At 40.1% G+C, this 25,331-nt stretch overlaps 1 protein-coding gene and 1 pseudogene across 3 annotated transcripts in view; both read left to right on the top strand.

Annotated features, from left to right (window-relative positions):
* The window catches only part of LPIN2 (lipin 2), a 127,335-nt gene that overhangs the window by 41,093 nt on the left and 60,911 nt on the right, over window positions 1-25,331 (top strand). The window lies entirely within an intron of this gene.
* On the top strand, window positions 21,721-23,210 carry LOC119511812 (annotated as a pseudogene).

Below are 25,331 nucleotides of genomic sequence, written 5' to 3'. Positions count from 1 at the left end.
GGAAATTTTCATTGATTATTTCCTTTATTATTGCTTCTGCCCCTTTTCCCTTCTCTTCTTCAGGGACACCAGTGACACGTACATTCCTGCATTTCATTTTGTCCTTAAGTTCCCAGAGACATTGCTTATATTTTTCCATTCTTTTCTCTGTTCTTTTGTGTGTAGGCTTTCAGGTACCTTGTTCTCCAGTTCCTGAGTGTTTTCTTCTGCCTCTTGAGATCTGCTGTTGTATGTTTCCATTGTGTCTTTTATCTCTTGTGTTGTGCCTTTCATTTCCATAGATTCTGCCAGTTGTTTTTTGAACTTTCAATTTCTACCTTATGTACACCCAGTGTTTTCATTATATACTTTATTTCATCTCTTTTGCCATATCTTCCCTAAACTTTTTGAATTGACTGATTATTTGTTCTTTAAATTCCTGTATCTCAGTTGAAGTGTAAGTTTGTTCCTTTGACTGGGCCAAAACTTCATTTTTCTTAGTGTAGGTTGTAGTTTTCAGTTGTCTAGGCATCTGGTTTCTTTGGTTACCCCAGTCAGGTTTTCCCAGACCAGAGGAGGCTCAGGTCTTGGAAGGAGGGAATAGTATCCAGCTTCCTTGAGGATGTCTTAGAAGATTGGTACACCCTGTGTGGCCTCAAGTCACTGTGCCCAACAGGTGGCACCTGTTATCCTGTCGCTCCTGACTGTTGTGAGGAGGTGTGGCCCATGTGGCTGTTTTCCCCAGGCTCTGGGGTCTGGTTCTGAATGGAAGGCAAGTAGTAGAGCTTGGCACCACTCCTTTCCTCTTAGGGAAGATACACACCCTAGGGATGTAGTCTCTTTGCCTGTGCTGTCTCCATCCTTGTCTTGGTCAGGGCACTGGGAACTGAAAATGGCTGAGGCTTTGCCTACTGAGCCAAAAAAGGAACACAAAACCCCCTTCAGGGCCAGTCTGCGGCCACCATCCAGCTCTCCGAGGTAAGTTGTCACCAAAAGCCTCTTGTCTGCTTGTTGGGGATTCATATATTGTATTGAGCAGACAACGTTGGCTAATTAAAATCCCAGTTAGAGCTCAGCTGAGCTTATTCACTTGCTGGGAGAGTGCTGCTCTCTAGCACCTCAATGCTCTGCAGTTTGGGCGGTTGGGGGAGGGGGCTCCCGGCTTGAATCTTCATTTTTACTTACAGATTTTATGTTGCGATCTCAGACATTCCTCCTAATTCAGGTTGGTGTTTGATGAGTGGCAGTCACGTTTGTCGTCCCCCCCCCCCAGTTATTTCAGATGATTTACTAGTTGTTCCTGGTTGTTTATTAGTTGTTTCAGGGGAACAAACTAGCTTCCACTCCTCTATGCTGCCATCATCTTCTGTCTCCACGTCCTATTCTTTTGATTTCCTACTTGTTGGCACTGCATAATATTCTAGCATCATCTTATATTTTCTCTGCCCTAGCTCTGGAATCAACCACTTCTCCATGGAGCCCTGATTTCTTTTATTGGAGAATGGCATTTAGAAATCAAGATCTGGTTGCTAGGTGGTACGCTTGTTGCTTCTGGAGTATCGTTGATTCTAGATCCTCTTAGTAGAAAGATGTAGGAAGTATAAGTGTGTGCTCTAATCTATGCACAAACATACCTTTATTTATTTGTGCATGTATCCACCTATATATATATTTTAAAGCCATGATGTGGGAAACAGTTTGATGGTTCCTTAAAAAGTTAAACATAGAATTCCCATATGACCTGGCAATTCTAATCGTTAGGTATTTACCCTAAAGAGTTGAAAACAGGGACTCAAACAAACACTTGTACACCAGTGTTCAGAGCAGTATTATTTCACAACCCAAGTGTCCATCAACGTGAAAATGTGACACCAAGCAAAATGTGGCATATCCAAACAAAGGAATATTATTCGGCCGTAAAAAGAAATGTTCCGATACACGGATGAACCTTGGAAACATTATATTAAGTGAAAGAAGCCAGGCAAAAAGGGGCAGATATTGTATAGTTCCACTTACATGAAATATCTGGAAAAGACAGATTCACAGAGGCAGAAAGTAGATTTTAGAGGTTACCCGGAGTTGAGGAGGAGGAGAAATGGGGAGTTGTTTGCTTTATGGGTACAGAATTTCTAGTTGAGATGAAGAAGGATTTCGGAAATGGATGTTGGTGATGGTTGAATAACACTGTGAATGTAATTAATGCCACTAAATTGTATACTTAAAAATGGTTAAAATCATGAATTTTATATTAAATATTTATCCCCACAATAAAAATTTAAAATAAATAGCGGGGAGGAATAAAGTAAAAGAAGTATGAGTTCCTACTGAGACCTCTGATTCCAGTCCAACACCGCAGAGTTCTTTTTAGCCCTGTCTCTAGGAAATTGTAGTTTTTAAAGTTTCCCAGGTGTTTATGAATGATCAGACTTGGGAGCAGTGGCTTTTGGATGTATGAAAAGGCACAATGTGTATGAAAAGGGTTTTGTGATTCAGTTTATCTTCATTAATGGACAGTCTCTTTGGTTAATCATCATTTTCCATATGGCTGGTCATTTTTTTTTTAATTTTTTATTTTTTTATCTGCATTTTATTGAGATACATTCACATACCACGCAGTCATACAAAACAAATCGTACATTTGATTGTTCACAGTACCATTACATAGTTGTACATTCATCACCTAAATCAATCCCTGACACCTTCATTAGCACACACACAAAAATAACAAGAATAATAATTAAAGTGAAAAAGAGCAATTGAAGTAAAAAAGAACACTGGGTACCTTTGTCTGTTTGCTCGTTTGTTTCCTTCCCCTATTTTTCTACTCATCCATCCATAAACTAGACAAAGTGGAGTGTGGTCCTTATGGCTTTCCCAATCCTATTGTCACCCCTCATAATCTACATTTTTTTACAATTGTCTTTGAGATTCATGGGTTCTGGGTTGTAGTTTGATAGTTTCAGGTATCCACCACCAGCTACCCCAATTCTTTGGAACCTAAAAAGGGTTGTCTAAATTGTGCGTAAGAGTGCCCACCAGAGTGACCTCTCGGCTCCTTTTGGAATCTCTCTGCCACTGAAGCTTATTTCATTTCCTTTCACATCCCCCTTTCGGTCAAGAAGATGTTCTCCGTCCCACAATGCCAGGTCTACATTCCTCCCCGGGAGTCATATTCCACGTTGCCAGGGAGATTCCCTCCCCTGGGTGTCTGATCCCACGTAGTGGGGAGGGCAGTGATTTTACCTTTCAAGTTGGCTTAGCTAGAGAGACAGGGCCACATCTGAGCAACAAAGAGACATTCGGGAGGAGGCTCTTGGGCACAACCATAGGGAGGCCTAGCCTCTCCTTTGCAGCGACCGTCTTCCCAAGGGTAAAACCTGTGGTAGAGGGCTCAACCCATCAAACCACCAGCCCCCTATGTCTGTGGTCATGTTAGCGACCATCAAGGTGGGGTAGGCCAATACCCCTGCATTCTCCACAGGCTCCTCAAGGGGGCACTATATCTTTTTTTTTTTTTCCCTTGTTTTTCTTTTCTTTTTTTTTTTTTAACTTTCCCTTCTTTTTTAAATCAACTGTATGAAAAAAAAGTTAAAAAGAAAACAAACATACAATAAAAGAACATTTCAAAGAGACCATAACAAGGGAGTAAGAAAAAGACAACTAACCTAAGATAACTGCTTAACTTCCAACATGTTCCTACTTTACCCCAAGAAAGTTACCTAATATAGCAACATTTCTGTGAACTTGATCCTACTATATCCATCAGAAATTAACAGACCATAGTCATTCCTGGGCATCTCCAGAACATTAAATAGCTTATCTGTTCTTCTTGGATTATTGTTCCCCCTTCCTTAATTGCTCTCTATTGCTAGTTCCCCTACATTCTACATTATAAACCATTTGTTTTACATTTTTCAAAGTTCACGTTAGTGGTAGCATATAATATTTCTCTTTTTGTGCCTGGCTTATTTCGCTCAGCATTATGTCTTCAAGGTTCATCCATGTTGTCATATGTTTCACGAGATCGTTCCTTCTTACTGCCGCGTAGTATTCCATCGTGTGTATATACCACATTTTATTTATCCACTCATCTGTTGAAGGACATTTGGGTTGTTTCCATCTCTTGGCAATTGTGAATAATGCTGCTATGAACATTGGCGTGCAGATATCTGTTCGTGTCACTGCTTTCCGATCTTCCGGGTATATACCGAGAAGTGCAATCGCTGGATCGAATGGTAACTCTATATCTAGTTTTCTAAGGAACTGCCAGACTGACTTCCAGAGTGGCTGAACCATTATACAGTCCCACCAACAATGAATAAGAGTTCCAATTTCTCCACATCCCCTCCAGCATTTGTAGTTTCCTGTTTGTTTAATGGCAGCCATTCTAACCGGTGTTAGATGGTATCTCATTGTGGTCTTAATTTGCATCTCTCTAATAGCTAGTGAAGCTGAACATTTTTTCATGTGTTTCTTGGCCATTTGTATTTCCTCTTCAGAGAACTGTCTTTTCATATCTTTTGCCCATTTTATAATTGGGCTGTCTGTACTATTGTCATTGAGTTGTAGGATTTCTTTATATATGCAAGATATCAGTCTTTTGTCAGATACATGGTTTCCAAGAATTTTTTCCCATTGAGTTGGCTGCCTCTTTACCTTTTTTAGAAATTCCTTTGAGGTGCAGAAAGTTCTAAGCTTGAGGAATTCCCATTTATCTATTTTCTCATTTGTTGCTTGTGCTTTGGGTGTAAAGTCTAGGAAGTTGCTGCCTAATACAAGGTGTTCAAGATGTTTTCCTACATTATCTTCTAGGAGTTTTATGGTACTTTCTTTTATATTCAGATCTTTCATCCATTTTGAGTTAATTTTTGTGTAGGGGGTGAGGTAGGGGTCCTCTTTCATTGTTTTGAATATGGATATCCAGCTCTCCCAGCCCCATTTGTTGAAAAGACCATTATGACTCAGTTCAGTGACTTTGGGGGCCTTATCAAAGATCAGTCGGCCATAGATCTGAGGGTCTATCTCTGAATTCTCAATTCGATTCCATTGATCTATATGTCTCTCTTTGTGCCAGTACCATGCTGTTTTGGCAACTGTGGCTTTATAATAAGCTTCAAAGTCAGGGAGTGTAAGTGCTCCAACTTCGTTTTTCTTTTTTAGAGTGTCTTTAGCAATTCGAGGCATCTTCCCTTTCCAAATAAATTTGATAACTAGCTTTTCCAAGTCTGCAAAGTAGGTTGTTGGAATTTTGATTGGGATTGCATTGAATCTGTAGATGAGTTTGGGTAGAATTGACATCTTAATGGCATTTAGCCTTCCTATCCATGAACATGGAATATTTTTCCATCTTTTAAGGTCCCCTTCTATTTCTTTTAGTAGAGTTCTGTAGTTTTCTTTGTATAGGTCTTTTACATCTTTGGTTAAATTGATTCCTAGGTACTTGATTTTTTTAGTTGCTATTGAAAATGGTATCTTTTTCTTGAGTGTCTCTTCAGTTTGTTCATTTCTAGCATATAGAAACATTACTGACTTATGTGCATTAACCTTGTATCCCGCTACTTTGCTAAATTTGTTTATTAGCTGTAGTAGCTGTATCGTCGGTTTCTCAGGGTTTTCTAGATGTAAGATCATATCATTTGCAAACAATGACAGTTTTACTTCTTCTTTTCCAATTTGGATGCCTTTTGTTTCTTTGTCTTGTCGGATTGCCCTGGCTAGCACTTCCAGCACAATGTTGAATAACAGTGGTGACAGCGGGCATCCTTGTCTTGTTCCTGATCTTAGAGGGAAGGCTTTCAGTCTCTCACCATTGAGTACTATGCTGGCTGTGGGTTTTTCATATATGCTCTTTATCATGTTGAGAAGTTTCCTTCAATTCCTCCCTTTTGAAGTGTTTTTATCAAAAAGGGATGTTGGATTTTGTCAAATGCTTTTTCAGCATCTATTGAGATGATCAATTGATTTTTCCCTTTTGACTTGTTATTGTGTTGTAATACATTGATTGATTTTCTTATGTTGAACCATCCTTGCATGCCTGGAATGAACCCCACTTGGTCATGGTGTATGATTTTTTTAATGTGTCTTTGGATTTGATTTGCAAGTATTTTGTTGAGGATTTTTGCATCTATATTCATTAGGGAGATTGGCCGGTAGTTTTCCTTTTTTGTAGCATCTTTGCCTGGTTTTGGTATTAGATTGATGTTAGCTTCATAGAATGAGTTAGGTAGTGTTCCATTTTCTTCAATGTTTTGAAAGAGTTTGAGTAAGATTGGTGTCAGTTCTTTCTGGAAAGTTGGTAGAATTCCCCTGTGAAGCCATCTGGCCCTGGGCATTTATTTGTGGGAAGATTTTTGATGACTGATTGGATCTCTTTGCTTGTGATGGGTTGGTTGAGGTCTTCTATTTCTTCTCTGGTCAGTCTAGGTTGTTCATATGTTTCCAGGAAATTGTCCATTTCCTCTACATTATCCAGTTTGTTGCCATACAGTTGTTCATAGTATCCTCTTATAATTTTTTTAATTTCTTCAGGATCTGCAGTTATGTCACCTTTTTCATTCATTATTTTGTTTATATGCGTCTTCTCTCTTTTTGATTTTGTCAGTCTAGCTAGGGGCTTGTCAATCTTGTTGATCTTCTCAAAGAACCAACTTTTGGTGATATTTATCCTCTCTATTGTTTTTTTGTTCTCTATGTCATTTATTTCTGCTTTGATCCTTGTTATTTCTTTTCTTCTATTTGGTTTAGGATTGGTTTGCTGTTCATTTTCTAGCTTCTTCAGTTGATCCATTAGTTCTTTGATTTTGGCTCTTTCTTCCTTTTTAATATATGCGTTTAGTGCTATAAATTTCCCCCTTAGCACTGCTTTTGCTGCATCCCATAGGTTTTGGGATGTTGTGTTCTCATTTTCATTCGTCTCTATATATTTAGCAATTTCTCTTGCTATTTCTTCGTTAACCCACTGATTGTTTAGGAGTGTGTTGTTTAACCTCCAGGTATTTGTGAATTTTCTAAGTCTCTGATGGTTATTGACTTCTAATTGTATTCCATTGTGGTCAGAGAATGTGCTTTGAATAATTTCAATCTTTTTAAATTTATTGAGGCTTGTTTTATGTCCCAGCATATGATCTATTCTGGAGAAAGTTCCGTGAGCACTAGAAAAGTATGTGTATCCTGGTGATTTGGGATGTAATGTCCTGTATATATCTGTTAAATCTAATTCATTTATCAGATTGTTTAGGTTTTCAATTTCCTTATTGGTCTTCTGTCTGGTTGATCTATCTATAGGAGAGAGTGATGTGTTGAAGTCTCCCACAATTATTGTGGAAACATCAATTGCTTCCTTTAGTTTTGCCAGTGTTTCTCTCATGTATTTTGTGGCACCTTGATTGGGTGCATAGACATTTACGATTGTTATTTCTTCTTGCTGAATTGCCCCTTTTATTAGTATGTAGTGGCCTTCTTTGTCTCTCAAAACATCCCTGTATTTGAAGTCTATTTTATCTGAGATTAATATTGCTACACCTGCTTTCTTTTGGCTGTAGCTTGCATGAAATATTTTTTTCCATCCTTTCACTTTCAGTTTCTTTGTGTCCCTGTGTCTAAGATGAGTCTCTTGTATGCAACATATTGATGGTTCATTTTTTTTGATCCATTCTGCGAATCTATATCTTTTAATTGGGGAGTTTAATCCATTTACATTCAACGTTATAACCGTGAAGGCATTTCTTGAATCAGCCATCTTATTCTTTGGTTTATGTTTGTCATATTTTTCCCCTCTGTCTATTAATATCCTTTATTGTACCCATACCGAATCTCTTTAGTACTGAACCTTTCTCCAAGTCTCTCTGTCCTTTCTTTGTTTCTCTGTCTGTAGGGCTCCCTTGAGTATCTCCAGTAGGGCAGGTCTCTTGTTAGCAAATTCTCTCAGCATTTGTTTGTCTGTGAAAAATTTAAGCTCTCCCTCAAATTTGAAGGAGAGCTTTGCTGGATAAAGTATTCTTGGCTGGAAATTTTTCTCACTCAGAATTTTAAATACATCGTGCCTCTGCCTTCTTGCCTCCATGGTGGCTGCTGAGTAGTCACTACTTAGTCTTATGCTGTTTCCTTTGTATGTGTTGAATTGCTTTTCTCTTGCTGCTTTCGGAACTTGCTCCTTCTCTTCTGTGTTTGACAGTGTGATCAGTATATGTCTCGGAGTGGGTTTATTTGGATTTATTCTATTTGGAGTTCGCTGAGCATTTATGATTTGTGTATTTATGTTGTTTAGAAGATTTGGGAAGTTTTCCCCAACAATTTCTTTGAATACTCTTCCTAGACCTTTACCCTTTTCTTCCCCTTCTGGGACACCAATGAGTCTTATATTTGGACGTTTCATATTATCTATCATATCCCTGAGGTCCATTTTGATTTTTTCAATTTTTTTCCCCATTCTTTCTTTTATGCTTTCATTTTCCATTCTGTCATCTTCGAGGTCACTGATTCGTTGTTCAACTTCCTCTCGTCTTGTACTGTGAGTGTCCAGAATCTTTTTAATTTGGTCAACAGTTTCTTTAATTTCCATAAGATCATCCATTTTTTTATTTAGTCTTGCAATGTCTTCTTTATGCTCTTCTAGGGTCTTCTTGATTTCCTTTGTCTCCCGTACTATGGTCTCATTGTTCATCTTTAGTTCTTTGAGTAGCTGCTCTAGGTGCTGTGTCTCTTCTGGTCTTTTGATTTGGGTGCTTGGGCTTGGGTTATCCATATTGTCTGTTTTTTTCATATGCATTATAATTTTCTGTTGTTTTTGGCCTCATGGCATTTGCTGAACTTGATAGGGTTCTTTTAGGATTTTTAGACCAATTGAAGTCCTTATCTCTGATTTATCAGATCTGCAGCTTCGTGGAGTACACTTTCTCTAACTAACCAGCAGGTGGCGTCCACGAGCCACCTGTTCTCCACAAGCCAGTTCTCCCCTGCTTAGCCTTTTTGGTGAGTGGGGGAGTGAGTCTTATGGGGTCCAATTGGTGTACCAAGCTTGCATGTGTAGTTGGTGTTGCCTGCCCTGTATATGGGGTGTGTTTCTGGGCAGTCAGGGAGGGGGGGTGTCTCTAACAATCAAATCTCCCTGGTGATCCTAGAGTTTTAAGGCTGCTGCAATAGTCTAATCCTTCAGTTCAGTCCTGCCACAGTTTGTCTCTGCCGCTGACCCACAAGTCCTTGGTATTGGCGTATGGCTCCTGAGACTTGCAAGTGGGCCCCTCTTCCAGGCCGTGCACCCCCGGTCCTCTGTTGAGGGATGACTGTGCTATGTCACAGGTGAGTGCCATCCCCCCAGGGCAGTTCTGGGCTTTTGGGCTGTGTAGGGAGGCTCCCAGTCTGCTGAAATGATGGCTGAATGGGGGTTTGTTAATTCACACTGCTCTACCTTCCCAACTCTGGGACAATCAGCTGAGGTTGCAGGGAAGGCTAATGTCCACGCCTAGTTTTGTGGTGTGTGCCTGTTATTTGAAGCACTTCCGTCACACTGGGTTGTCTGGGGCAGCTCTGGGCTATGGGGCTGGCGATGGGCAGGAGTGTTTCCTGTCCACCAAGATGATGGCTGTGAGCAGACACCCCCCTTTTCTTGGGAAGTTGTGGTGTTTAGTGTATTTTCTCAGCCACTGGATTATTGCGTTTTGTCTCAGAGCTCTCCTAGTTCTGCTCTTGACTTGACCTGCCCAAATTGCAGGTCTTTGAAGCTTTCTGTATTTGGCTTCTTGTAGTAATTGTTTTAGAAAAAGAAAAAAGGATTAAAAAAAAAAAAAAAAAGGGCCGTCCTCAGAGATCTAATGAGTTATTGAAATGCTAAGAGACAAAGCAACCAGGGCCATTAAGGAAAGGTCCACAGGGAAGAGAGATCAGCTTTTCTTCGGGATTTGCATATGTGCCTCAGGGCCTGGGCTCTGGCCTGAGCTCTGCCCTTCCCCCTTCTATGTTCAGCAGAACTCCAAAAATTCTCCGCTTTTATTTTGGAGTTTTTCGTGTTGTTTTTTTTCTATGCCTGTCTTCTCTCTGCTGGGCTGGCTGCTCTCACATTCTCTGGTGTCTGGTCTCCGTCTATCTATGGTTGGAGTTTGGATCAGCAGAATGAGTTTCCGATAAGGGCTGCCAGTGCAGTTCTCCCTTCTCCTTCCGGGAGCTGACAGCCCCTCCTCCCACGGGACTGAGCCTGGCAGGGAGGGGCGCGGGTCCCCTGGCCGCAAAAACTTACAGATTTCGCTGATCTCAGCAGTTCCACGTTTTCATGAGTGTTGTATGAAGTATGCCCAAAGTCAGATTGCTCTGTGGTGTCCAGTCCACGCAGTTCCTGGCTTTCTACCTACTTTCCTGGAGGAGTAACTAAAACATACAGCTCACCAGTCTGCCATCTTGCCCCGCCCGGTATTAGTTTTTTAGAAGCTTGGGGTCCCAAGGTACGGTGAAAAAAACACAGGCATTTAAGACACACATACCTGGACTTTAATCTGCAGCTGTTGTTGTGTAACTGTTTGGCTTTGTGTAAATTGCTTGTCTTCTCTGAGCCTCCATTTTCTTAAATGCATATAATGTTTACCTCATGTAATTGTGCGGATTAAATGAGATAAGGTATGTGAAATGGCACTTGGAAGGGATAAATATTAGTATCCTCTCTCTTCTTATTCCATCATTTCCCATGGCTAATACTGTGGGAAGAACAATGAGTAAAACATCTGAGTTGTAGTTTTGATTATAGCTTTTGTCGAGAGTTTGCATAGTTTAAAAGTTACTGTTGTAAGTAAATGAAGAGTTTGAATTTTCACCGCGATAGATGATTCTCCATTTTAAGCACATCACATATAAAAATCCAAACTTATAAGACAGTTAAATTATTAACACTTTGTAAAATCATTTGAGAGATTTCTTTCAATAGCAAGCTCCCTCAAGGAAGCCAAAGATATCTTAAAGACAGTAGTCACAAAATCAGCCTTGCAAAGACAAATCCAAACAATCTCATTCCTAGGTGTTTATCCAAATGAAAAAAAAAATTATGTTCACGATAAAAATCTGTATGCAAATGCTTATAGTAGCATTATTTGTAATCACCCAAAATTGGAAACCACATAGATGTGTCTTATCAGCTGGTGAATGGATAAACAAACTTTGGTATAACTATACAATGGGTTATTACTTGACAACAGAAAGAAACAAACTACTGGTACATGCAACAATATTTATTAATCTCAAGAGCATTATGGTAAGTGAAAGAAGCCAGACTAAAAAGTCTATATATGGAATGGTTCCATTTATAGGGCATCCTGGAAAAGGCAAAACTACAGGGACAAAAAACAGATGAGTGGTTGCCAGGAGATGGGGTGAATATTGGGTGGTGATCTAACTGTTCTGTATTTTGATTATGGTGGGGGTTGCATGATTGAATGGGCAAAACTTGCAGAATTGTACACTACAGAAGGGTCAATTTTACTGTCTGTGAAATACACCTTAATTTTTTTAAAAAGGCAAAATCTAGTTTTGAACATTTCAAGGTATGGCTATTTGAAATCTTCAAATTACATTTCTTAGAGTGAATGAACATGGTTTTATGTATTAGGTATAACCATATACAAATATTGACATAACTAAAATTTTAATATCTTTACCAATTAATCATAAACAGACGTGAAAAACTATTATATTTCTTAATTTTTTTACTTCTTATGCTTCTGAGGTCTCAAGCCATGTTCAGTGTTCCCTGTATCACTATGATCTGTCACCTTGTGTTTAAAGAGGTCAGGATTGGGCGTGTTTTAGCCATATCAGGAAAAGATAACTAAATTACCAGAAAACATAGTTACAATGTATTATTCTGCAGTTTGGGAATTGAGGGGAGAAGCCAAGATGTGGGAAGGAGAATCATTTAGTCTTAGAGAGCTGCAATAGTTTGAAACAAGTTTGGTTCATGTGAGTGATCTGGGGGTTGAAGAAAGAAGTTGGGGAAGTGGGGCCCGTTTTTGCTAGTGTGCTACTTGCCATTTCAGTGTCTACTCAAGCAACACACTTTAGTATGTGTAGGAAATGCTAAAGATATGTGTAAGGTTGAACATTTAGTTTCTCTTGCTCTGTACCAAATTCTGTTGCTGAAAAAAATGAATCTTCTGGTACACTGCTGAGTGCTGGGATGATGAAACTGTTGTTACCAGCCATTTTCCTTGAAGGCTGTGTTTTGTAGGATCATAAGGTTGGGTATTTTCATGTAAGTAAACTAACAGAAAATTGATGGCCTGGTTTGTTCTCTTCACTTTCTATTTTCTGTAATCATCTCTGGTCCTGTTGGGTCTTTGTCACAGCCAACCACTTCCTCTGCCTCAGCTGACTTCCCCACACTGACTTCCCTTGACAGACCAATAGTCTCTTCTACCACAAGTCGCTGCTGGTCTGCTTAGTGCTCTTTAGAACGCCAGTTTGTTCTCACAGGGATATTTTTAGATATCCTGAGACAGGTGTTATTCTTAATTGTCATTCACTTAGATTAGATTTATGCAAGTTTTTTTTCTCTAACGGCCTCATCAGCACCTGGAGAAAAGCTTTGGTTTCTGAATTTCTGAGCATTCCTTTTGGAATGTTGGGCTGGGCCTCCGCTGTCTGCTTTTATTTTTAAAAAATGTATGGTTATATATTTCTTCTCTTTCATTTACTTCTTGAATTTCACTATCTCATTCAGGTAGGGAAAAAACCTCACAAAATACTGTGCATATTCCTCCCTCCCCTGGCTGATTCTGTTTATTAGATAATGCATCCATTCATTCATTGATTGATCTGAAAGGACTCATGAAGAGCCTGTTTGTTGCTAGGCACTGTGCCAGGCTTTGAGGACAGTGAGACGTTCAACACTTCTCCCTCTTCTACCAGAATTTACAGTTTGGAGGTGGGATGAACAGATGAGCAGTCAGAATGCAGTACAGTAGGTGCTTAACTGCTGTGGCAGGGAGAGGCAGGGTACTGTGACTGCACTGCCACAGACCCCTCCTGGTCCCCTTCTGCTTCCTTCTCAGCCACTGAGCCCACACAGCCTCCCACTGGTCTGTTTTTCTGTACTTCTTTTCCGTTGTGCTCTGCGGATTTGTAATCCATTGTGGCATACTTTTATTATTTGATTCTATTTCCTCCTCATCCAGCAAGCCTAAAATATCCTTGCTGTGCTTATAAAATATTAGATCAAAAGCCATACCAGTAGTCAATGGATTGAGAAGGAAACTGGAGTTGGGTTTTAAAGGATTATCCTGAAAATTATTGGGCCGGTGGCTGGGATGGAAGGTGAAGGGTTGATGGTTTTTGAAGATGAAATAGATGATGCTTAAAGTCCCTCCTTTACTTGTCCATGCTGAAAAGCTCAGGCAAATAGTTGAGAAAAGTAGGGGCCCACCACTCAGGAGAGAAGATACATTGGTCTAGTGGCAAAATGTCTTCCCTTTTTTGAACCTTACTCAGACCAGGATAATTGTATATCTACTTTGTATGGTGAAATCATCATAGAGAAGTGAACCCAGTGAGCAGAAATCTGTGTGAACATACTATACTTCCTTAAAGAAAATATGTTGTGAAAAATTCAAAGTCTGCATTTATCAAATTATCAGCTTTGACAACTAAGCTTAAGGACAGCCTCATACCCTCTCATTTAAAATAAAATAAAATAAAGCCTGTGTTGTTCAGTAGAAGAAAATGTTCTCTGGGTTACATTTGAGGCATTTTCTTGCTAATTTTACCAGGGTGTTTTGGGGGGAAGGACTTTGGGGGATCTCATAGCTTTATCAAGTCAGAACCAACATCATCCTATTTGTATTACTTTAAGCCCTTTATTTGCAAACATCAGAAATGACTGATCCAAGCAAAGAAATTTTGTGCTGACTCCCCATTGTAGAGAAGTGCTGAAAGGTAAGAGCCAGGGTTGCTCTGATGTCTCTGTGGTCATAGCTGGGGACCTCTGGCATAGTCATTCAGGTCACTCAGTCTCAACTGTTTCTGATCTCTTTGGCTTCCATATACATGTCAGAAAGATCCAAAGTACACTTCCCTGCACCTGCCAGTCGGCTGACGCCAAGGGCTGGGTGCCATATTATAGACATGGCCGCTGGCGGCTCTGCTTGTGTTGGGGCCCCTCTGAGAGACAGAATCATTATGGGCCGGATTAGCCTTCTTACTACTTTCTGATCTAGCCGTTGCATCATGTGTCTGTCCAAACTCCAAAACAGGATTGTTGCGTCAGAAAAAAGATGTAAAAATACCCTTCTCTTACTGATTTATCCCAAGGGTTGATGTTGGATTTTGGCGATGTAATTAGGGAAAGGACCCATAGGAAAGCAGTCTTCCCAGACCAGAATTTTTACAAATCAATCTTTGACAGAGCCACTGCTGGTCCTCAAGTTCAGGGTTTGTCAAGTTTGGATGAGACATCAAGGTAATAGATATACCTCAGAAGGTGGGATATATAACTCAGTGCATAATAACTTGGTGTTTTCCACAAGCTTTACGCAGGATTGGGAGGAGAAAGTTCTTGAAATTAAACTAAAGGTTCCTACCAAATCCAGATGTCGATCAGAACTGTGGGAAATAGGTTCTTGGGACCCCACATCCAGTTTTTTACCTAGTAGGACTGGTTTGGGGCCCAAAAACCTACATTTTTCTTCTTCCTTCTTCCTACTTCCTTCCTTCTTCCTTTCTTTCTTCTTTCTTCCCTCTTTCCCATCCTTTCTCCTCCTTCCTCCTCCTCCTCCTATTGCAGACAGTCCAAGTACCGCTCTGAGAAATACTGAGCAAGAGTGGAGTCCTTCCCAGTTCTGTTCACTTACCAGGGAAAAGCAGTTGGTTCCTGATTGTGCCTTTAAGCAGTGGAGGTGATGGGATTGCTCTTCTTTAGAGAGACAATTCAAAATCCACATCCTCCAAAGAACACCTTGTCCCTAGCTAAAGCTCAGTCTTACAGGAAGGAGTCTGCTGACTACCAGCCAACAGCTGAGAAAGATTTCCAGAACTCCTCTGTATGTCTTCTCTGAAGGAAGGCTGTTTGGAAGACTTTGTGTGTTCGTGAAGTTTGCTGGCAGACACCTGATTTGATTTTAGTTCATAGATTCTATTCATAGGGGCTAACTGATCCTAGAAATGAAGGAGAGCCCTATGCCAACAGCCACCCTGCACCGCAGAGAGGAGGAGGCCTGACATACTTAAGGAGACCTGGGCGCCCCTGTTCTGAGGGTCCGGAAACAGTAGTTTTTAGTTATGCAGCTGTCAGCATTTAGTCAAGGTGTCCATGTTAGCTTCACGGAGGTCAGACGGGCTTAGTGGGCCATCCTTTTGTGATGCTTCTGGAGGGCAAGCCTTACTCTCTTGGTACTGCTGCTGCTTCCCGTTTCTTATTTATAAAGTGAGAATAAAAAGGTAGCTATTATACTAAGTCAACTTGGCAGGTGAAATCACTGCCCTCCCCCCTACATGGGATCAGACACCCAGGGGACTGAATCTCCCTGGCAAAGTGGAATATGACTCCCAGGGAGGAGTGTAGACCCAGCATCGTGGGATGGAGAACATCTTCTTGACCAAAAGGGGGATGTGAAAGGAAATGAAATAAGCTTCAGTAGCAGAGAGATTCCAAAAGGAGCCGAGAGGTCACTCTGGTGGGCACTCTTACACACAATATAGACTACCCCTTTTTAGGTTCTAATGAATTGGGGTAGCTAGCGGTAGATGCCTAAAACTATCAAACTACAACCCAGAACCCATGAATCTTGAAGACGATTGTATAGAAAGTAGCGTATGAGGGGTGACAGTGTGATTGAGAAAGCCATATGGACCACACTTCCCTTTGTCTAGTTTATGGATGGATGAGTAGAAAAATGGGGGAAGGAAAAAAACAAACAAACAAACAAAGGCACCCAGTGTTCTTTTTTACTTTAATTGCTCTTTTTCACTTTAATTATTATTCTTGTTATTTTTGTGTGTGTGGTAACGAAGGTGTCAGGGATTGATTTTGGTGATGAATGCACAACTATGTAATGGTACCGTGAACAATCAAATGTATGATTTATTTTGTATGACTGCATGTTATGTGAATATATCTCAATAAAATGAATTTTTAAAAGTAGCTATTATAAAGTAAGAGTTTAAATAAAGACAGATTGGCATTCTGCTGTGATGAGGGAAAAGAAGAAAAGTAAGGCATTAAATTGAATTTAAATGGCTGAGAGGGGCTTTTCCCAGGAAGGCCAGAGTTCTCTGTCAAGGCTTAGAATTTACTGTCTTTGGCACTCCTTACTACTTAATCACAGACCCACACTGTTTGGTATTTAGGTGTTCCGTATATCTAGCTAAGTTGTAATCTCCTTTAATTCTTTTTGATCCCCATAGCATCTGTTGGGTACACTGTAAATGCTTTATAGAATGTCTTGACTGAGTTAAGTGCCCCCCCCCCCCCGCCCTGCCATGTGGGCAAGTCCCAGGGAAGCTCTCACGCCCTGCCTTTCCTGGACCAGGGGGAGGCTTGCAGTAGATGCCGGTATGTGTGCCATTGCTCACATCCGTCACCCACTTTTAAGGATGTCAGGTTCTTAGCAAGGTTGAATGGTAGTCCCAAGACTGATGTTTGATCACCTCTAGGAGAAAATACTACAGGTATATTGAGTACAAGTGCAGGAGAGTATTTCTGTACAGATCCCTTGCCCTGAGCGATACCCACTGGCCTTAATAGCCCCTGATTTAAGCTACATGTGGAAAGCAGTGGAGCAAGTTGGGAGGCTGAGTCACTGAAGAGCTGGGTTGTAGTAAATAGTAATGGAAGGTAAATGCCTCATCTTCTCTCAAATGTAAAATGAAATTAATAATACCTGTCTTACATAACCTACATTCTCCTTTTGAAGATTAACTGAGGTATATTTAGGAACGTTCTTAAAAATATTAAGTGCTAAAGGCAGAATATAATCTTGGGTGTTCTGGGGGAGTTTGGTCCAGTTTGGAATATTTAGGTAACGGTAGGTTGGTGTTTATTTCCTGACCTGTCCAGGAGTCTGTCCCTCTTAGCACATTCCTAACCTCTGTGAGCAGAGGGTTCGACAGAGTGGCAGAGTGGCAGTTTCTTGGATGAAAGCTGTTCATCTCCACCCATAAGTCGTTGTCGTCGTGTGTGTCCCCCCACCCCACCCACCCCCGGCCTCTGGAATGTTCCCAGGAAGTCCACTTCCTAACGTTGAACTGCCCGCTGTTAGTGAGGGTTAGTGGAAGTGGTGTGAAGAGGAGATGTGGTAGGTGGGTATGGCTTCTTTGAATTCTGTAATAATTTCATGTTTTTGTTGCCAAGTAGCATTAGGAAAATAAATTTAAATTGCTCAAAGCTGCCCCCTTGCAGCAAGAAATCTGGGGGTTTCATCAAGGCTTTTTATTGTCATTGCTTAGAGCATTTCTGTTACTCAGGGTTTGGGGGCAGGACATAGGCTCTAGAATCAGGCTTGAGTTTGAATATGGGAATGATATTAATATCAAACTTCTAGGTGGTTGTGAAGATAACATGAGACAGTGGACAGATGAGCACACCCCTTGGTATGTGATGGATATGTAGCAACTGTAGTTGTTGGTTAGCAGTAATATACTAACTAGTAGTACTAGTATTGAATAGACTGATAAACGTAAGCTTTAAAAAACTTACGAAATAGATTTCAATTTTAGATGTGGGTGTGTGGTTTAGAATGTGTTTTTGTATTGACAATTTATAAATTATTGTTATAATATTTTAATAGCTGCCTTGTATCTCTGGCTACTCTTTTCCTTTTCAAAAGTTGCTTTTGATTGAACATATCACCTTAAAATGATTTGGGGCAGTTTTTGTAAGGGGGGAGGGTCCTGTATTTTAACCGTTTTACTGATGCTTTTCATTTGTAAATCCCTATCACATATGATTTAATGGCTTAGTTTCTTTAAATTCTGTAAACTTGGTGAATAATTTAATCTTGAATGCTACCCATTTATTTCAGGCACTAGAATATGTCCTTTTCTATTTTAAAATATTTGATAAGGAAAATCTGAAAGTAGACACTGTTGAATTTCATGCATGAAGGATGATTTGGCTTATTGAATTTTAGGTATGAAAGATCATAATTTGGCTTGTATTAAGGATTTTAGTTGCTTTGTCTACTGATTGTTCCCATTTTTAGTTCAGTAATCAGTAAGTGCCTTCCTTTCTTTCTATCCAGAGTTTAGAACCTTCCAACATTTAATCCAATCACAGGACAGCTCCCTAGATATAAGCATCACAAATCTGTGTTCATCAGTCAGGCTATATCTGGGCCATTTTGTCTAGTTTTGGATATGCTATTTAAAAAAGACAGAAAATTCTCTATTTTGTCATAAAAGTGAAAGTAAGACCTAGTCATTTCAGATATTTTAAGGAACAAGAATGCTTAGCCCAGAATAGATGAGAGTTAGTTGTGGGTGTACAGTAAACTCTTTGGTGTGTAGTACTGTCATTTAGAAGGGGGCTCAGTATATTCAATGTGACTTCTAGTGGGCATCATAACTGGAACTGCCTGTCAAGTAGTGAGTCTGCATCAACTGAAAGTGTCCCAAACTGAAAATGAGTATAACTTGTGGTATTTGAGCAGATATTTAACATTTCAAAGGCTCAGTTTCATCATCTTTAAAATAGAAATAAAAATGTCTACCTGTAAGAAGACTCTGAGGTGGTAATGCATGTATAAGCTTAAGAATTTGGTACATAGTAAGCTCTCAAAATAAAAAAAAAAAAGAAAGAAAGAAAGCTGCTGCTTCTGTGTTTATTAACATTACCATATTTCAGAGATGTTCTAGAAGCATTTTTGGTATTTGTTGGAAGATTGGGCCAGATGTACTCTGTCAGTTCCAGGAATCAATAAATGCATTTTTATATTTTTATTTATACTTCTGGACCTCAAGATAGGGGTACTGCTCTATGAAAAACCTTCAGTTTCATGTTTCTCTTTCTTCATGGGCATGTTTATGTCAGTTTAGCTTTCTGATTATGCATTCTGTCTTTGCTTTTTCTCTGTGGATTTTCATCTGTTTCTTTCTGCATCCTTCTCTCTCTCCATCTCTGCCACTCTCCTTTCCTGATACCATTTTCCCTTCTCTGTCATTTTTCTCTCACCCTTACCTGTGAAATACAGTGAATAGTTAACAATATATATTACTGCTATATGTTTGTAATTGTTGTTGTATTTCAAAATCTAGTGTCTCTGGTGGGGTTTTGCCGGGTTACATCACTTTGTCTGTTTTCTGCTCCTGGTTCAGAGTTGGGCCTTCCCAGGCGTTGGCCCAGTACCGGCTGGTGTCAGAGGCCTGACTTTTCATGTGGGTTTTATTGTAACTGGTGCTGGGCTGGGCGTGTGGGAGTACGTTTTCCACTGTGCAGTTCTGCTTACAGAGGAAGCTGCTGAACACATCCCCTCATGCACGTGATGATAACTGCCTTCCCCCAGACACAGACAGGAGGCCTCTTCCTCAGCCTGACTGGGCTCACCCTCCTACCAGAGCTGCTGCTCATCCTCCCAGGAGGTGGTACACATTTGAGGCACCGGGCCTCCTGTTGCTTTTGTTTTCTTGGACTTCATAATAGCGTGGAATTGCTGTATCTGTTAAGAGAAAACCAGGCATTTGACAGCCTGTATTTTTCTACATTTAGCACCTGGCATTTACACAATAGTTTTTGTTGTATATCAGCAGATCCCTTAACCATGGTAATTACAATCATCCTGAATAGATGTTGTTGTACTTACTTATGGATTTTCTACTCTAGTTGATGTAAGCTTGTGCACATTCATAAGACTTGTTTATTGCTGAATGTAGATGCTTAAAAGTTATCATTTTTCAGTTTCTTTTAAGGCCTATATAATTTGTTTTTATTTTTCATTTCTTATAACAAACTTCATTTTAAAATTCCGCAGTCGGTTGAGCAGTAATACAAAGATTGACTATTGAGGTAATGTTTAATTATTACATGCTGTCACAGGCAGAAAGCCTGTCATGAACATATATTACTTCCAGAAAATGAAAATTCTGATGGACTGTTCTAAGTTGCCAAGAAATACTACTTGGTAAAACAAGGTGAAAAGGTGAACTACACATTCTATTTTGGGAGAGTGTCTTAATATATAAAAATTGTACACATGGGAAAAAAATACATACCTATTGCAAACTATATACTACAGTTAGTAGTATTTTAACATTCTTTCATCAACATTACCAAATATACTATACTGAAACTATGAATCAGTAATGGGAGGGGTGGTCAGGGGTATGGGAGGATTTGAGTTTCCTTTTTTTGTCTTATTTCTTTTCTGGAGTAATGAAAATGTTCTAAATATTGAAAAAAAAATTGTGATGGATGCACAGCTGTATGATGGTATCATGGGCAATTGATTTTACACTTTGGATCTTTGGATAGTTGTATAGTATGTGAACAACTCAATAAAAAAATATGTATATATATGTATTTAAAAAAAAAAAAAAAGACAAGCAGCCATGGGAAGCAAAATTGTTAACAAAATGGGAGGAGCCACACTGGTCAACTTAGTAAATAAGATGCTTGAATGATTTTTCCAAATGAGAACAAACAAATAACATTTCTATATCTGGGTTTTGTTTCTTTTTAGAAAAGGCTAATGAAATTGTGCTCCATATGGGTGTTAATGTCCAGTCTTTATGACTGGAGGCAGTGCTTTCAGTTTGATCACAACATCATGCCACTACTCCTAGAAGGTGAAGCCTCAACAGTAGCTTCTGTTTGCTGAAGATGTGCTTGTGGGGACACATCTAATGTGCTTTAACCTGCAACCAAATCAGACGTGCACTCTTACAGAGAAATGTTGCCTTGGAGAAAAATAGATAAAGATAGGCCATTCGTCTTCCTTTGCTGCAGTGCTGAGAAGTAGCACAAAATCAGAATGACTTTTGAAAATTTCAAAATTCCCTTTATATATGAAACTTTCCTGAGAATATATAAATTTGAAAAAATGAACTGAAGGCTGGCAGGTTGTTTGAGAAATGGCTCCTGCAAGTAAAGAGAAAAATGATTTACTAGAATACGAATAGTTCTATTACTGATTGATAAATTTGCTACACACATACTCACAGGGGGTTTAAACAAGTCTGTAGCCTTTTGCCTGCCTGCAGCATGGCTATGTGCAGCTGTTAGGCTGAGACTCAATAAATCACCAAGGTACATCACATGAAGTATTATATGGCATATTCTTGATGTGCTGAGAAGATCTTATTGCTATGTGGGATACTGACAACCCTGAAGTAATCCACAGCTACTTTGCAAAAGCTGGTCTTGGGCTTCCCTCTTCGTCCTCCTGTATGAACTATGAAGGAATTAGTAGGCAAAGCTGAATTCCTCAGAACTGTGGCATTCCTTACCAAATCCTCCCAGACCACTAACCACCGCCCCCTCCATTATTGATTCATAGTTTTGGTATAGTATATTTGTTACTGTTGATCAAAGAATGTTATAATACTTACTAACTGTAGTATATAGTTTGCAATAAGTATATATATTTTTCCTATATGTGTACAATTTTTATAAATTAAGACACTCTCCCAAAACAGAATGTGTAGTTCACCTTTTCACCTTGTTTTACCAAGTACTGTTTAATGTCATAAAGGCTGGAGCTGATGAAGAAAGAGCAGAGACAGCTTGTCTTCTCTTCTTTCATTGGTGCCATTGCTGTTGGAGACTTGATAAAGAGCTCTTTGGGATCCAAGGGCATGGACAAAATTCTTTAAAGCAGCAGATGAGATGTTTTTCTTATGGTAAACAATGATGGTGCAACTATTCAAAAAACACTGGTGTTGACAAACCAGGGCTGAAGTTTTAGTTGACATCTCAAGGGTTCAAGATGGTGAAGTTGGTGATGGCACTGCCTCTCTTGCTGTTTAAGCAACAGAATTATTAAGGGAAGCAGGAACTTTAATTCCAAAAAAAATTCATCCACAGACCATCATTGGGGGCAAGTTGGAGAAAAGTTACAATGGCAGCAAGAGAGGCTCTGTTGAGTTCTGCAGGTGATCATGGCTCTGATGAAGTTAAATTCCATCAAGATTTAATGAACATTGCATGAATGACATTATCCTGAAAACTTCTTACCCATCACAAAGACCTCTTTACTAACTTACCTGTGGAAGCTGTTCTCAGACTGAAAGGGTCTGGTAATCTGGAGGCAATTCACATCATCAAGAAGCTAGGAGGATGGGGATCCAAGATGGCAGATTAGGAGAGACAGAGCAAAATTCTCCTCTGTGAAAAACTAGATAATGGACAGAAAGTGCTCTAAGACAGTGGATCCAGGGTTCCACTGGCTGGGCAGGGACTCCTACACCTGTAGTGACTGTGTACTTGGAGAAATTGAGAGGCTGTGTTTGGAGACGGGTGGGTGTTTGACCCAGAAAGCTGCCGGGGAATGGACAGCTGGAACTGCAGATGAGCAGGTGAGTGTTTGACCTGGAGAACCACCGGGGAATCGACAGCTGGAGCCACAGACGAGCAGACCCATGGCTGAGATCCCCTGTGTGAGGGACTGGTCATTGCAGCAGGCCGACAAGCATGGAAGGGGTTAGTTTTCCACTCCCTATGCAGGTGGCTGGGAGACACCCCTTCACAGTGCCACAGCCGAAAGCTTCCTTGAGGGAATTTGAGATTTGGTGGGCTTGTGACGGCAACCACTCTTCCTCTATGGAAGCCCACAGTGTGCACAGCCTAGAGGCAGGGTTGCTGCACAGAAGTGCCAGGAACCCTCCCCTAACCCCAGGGACCCATGGGACTGCAGGGCATTTGAACTGGAGGGGGAGACATGCGGGTCTACAGCCCCAGGGTAAACCACCTGCAGCCCTGGGAAAGGCTGAGATCACTGGGCCCTGGAGCGGTCTCCCTGCCAAACTGCATAGCACACGCCCCCAACCCACAGTGTTGGTGGTCCCCACTGTGCATGGAAAATTTGCGCACAGATAGGACTTCCACGTGGTTTGGACCCCCACTAAGTGCATAGATGAAGTTGGGGAGAACTGGCTTGAGGGTAAGAGGTGGCTCAGGAGCGCCGTCTGTTGATAGGTCAGGAGAATTGCTCTCTGCCAAGCTGTAGCTCTTTCAAATTATAGAACAGTATTCAAATAAGCCTGCATATCCTAAAAGAACCCTATCAAGATAAGCAAATGCCAAGAGGCCAAAAACAACAGAAAATTTAATGCATGTGAAGAAACCAGAAGATATGAATAATCCAAATGCCCTAATTAAAAAGCCAGAGAGACAGAATTTGGAGCAATTAGTCAAAGAAGTACAAGTATCAGTATCATGGCTCCGGATATAAAGGATATCAAGAGGACCCTAGAAGAGCATAAAGAAGAATTTGCAAGAGTAAATAAAAAAAATATAGTGGATCTTATGGAAATAAAAGATTCTGTTGATCAAATTAAAAAGATTCTTGAGACACATAACACCAGATTTGAAAAGGTAGAGGAAAGAATTAGTGAACTTGAAGATACTGTGATGGAAAGTGAAAGCACAAAAGAACAAATAGTGAAAAAAATTGAAAATTTGAAGCAGATCTCAGGGAAATGATGGACAACATGAAGCACACAATGTAAGAATCATTGGCATTCCAGAAGGGGAAGAGAAGAGTAAAGGGCTAGGAAGAGTATTCAAAGACACTGTTGGGGAAAACTTCCCAACCCTTCTAAATGACATAAATATGAAAAGCGTAGATGGCCAACGAATGCCAAATAGAATAAATCCAAGTAAACCCTCTCTGAGACATAATTCTGATTAGATTATCAAATGCTGGAGAGGAGAAAGTTCTGAAAGCAGCAAGAGAGAAGTGATTTACCACATACAAGGGAAATAACATAGATGACTAAGTAGTGACTACTCAGCAGCCACCATGGAGGCAAGAAGGCAGTGCTATGACATATTTAAAATTCTGAAAGAGAAAAATTGCCAACCAAGAATTCTTTATCCGGCAAAGCCCTCCTTCAAATTTGAGGGAGAGCTTAAAATTTTCAGACAAATAAATGCTGAGAGAATTTGCTAACAAGAAACCTGCCTTACAAGAAGTACTTACGGGAGCTCTACTGGCTGAGAAAAAAAGAAAGGAGAGAGAAATTTGGAGAAGGGCACAGAACTGAAGAGTTTTAGTAGAGGGTACATTAAAGGAAATAAGAGGAAGAGGGAAAAAATACATCTGACAAATAAAAAATCAAAGGATAAGATGGCTTATTCAAGAGCTGCCTTCATAGTAATAACATTGAATGTGAATTGATTAAGCTCCCCAGTTAAACGATATAGGTTGGCAGAATGGATTAAACAATATGAACCATCAATATGCTGCTTACAAGAGACTCATCTTAGTGTACAGAGGAAATTCTTCTGAGATGCTCATGGCTCATGCTGTTACAAAGCTTGCCCAGTAGAACACCAGGCAAAGAAGTTGTGTGATGGAGTTTTATGCTAAGGCACTGAGAATGTTGCCAACCATCATAGCTGGCAGTGCAGGTTATGACAGTGCAGATCCGGTGGCACAGCTTTGAGCTGTCCACAGTGATGGCAGAATAACTGCTGGGCAGGATATGAAGGAAGGTACCACTGGAGATACAGCATTGCTAGGTATAACAGAAAGTTTCTAAGTCAAGTGACAGGTTCTTTTGAGTGCAGCTGAAGCAGCAGAGGTGATTGTACCTGTGGATAACATCATCAAAGGAGCACCAAGGAAATGTGTCCCCAGTCACCACCCCTGTTAATCATTCCCATATGTTGAGCTCTGGACCAGTTCATATCATAACAAAAATTAGTTCTCGAGACTCTGACCTCTTAAAGAAGACTGTGGAATCAAAGTTTTTCTGAGGTTGTTATATCCTTAAGTTTCTGGACAATTAGCTGACCTTGTATTTTAACATGGGGTATAATTTATTTGCTTTTTCATTTTCCATAAAAGTCAGTTGATTTCTATACTGTGCATTAAAATAAAAGTTTGAACAGTTAAAAAAAAAAAAGCTGGTCTCAGAACCAGTGACTATTAAATGAACATAGCAGGATATGTAATAACTCTGACTGGAATGAGCTATGCCAAACTTAAATGTTGATAGTTTAGTAGATACCATGTTAGCTCCCTTTGCTGATACTGAATTTCAAACAAGAACAGACACCCTTGGCATAGGTCTATTATGAGCACAGGAAAAGGGGAAGAAAGTTGCCAAAGGTGAAACATCCCAGGAGAAAAGCATAAACAGCACTGGCAATCAGTGATCAGTGATAAACTGCATTAGTAGAATGATTTTGTTTCCAAAGCAACCAAATCTCTAAATATGTTTGTGAG

This window comes from Choloepus didactylus, chromosome 16 (genome assembly GCF_015220235.1).
Source record: "Choloepus didactylus isolate mChoDid1 chromosome 16, mChoDid1.pri, whole genome shotgun sequence".
Lineage (NCBI taxonomy): Eukaryota > Metazoa > Chordata > Mammalia > Pilosa > Megalonychidae > Choloepus > Choloepus didactylus.
Note: the sequence above shows the minus strand (reverse complement) of the source record. Positions and strands in the feature narration are given on the sequence as shown.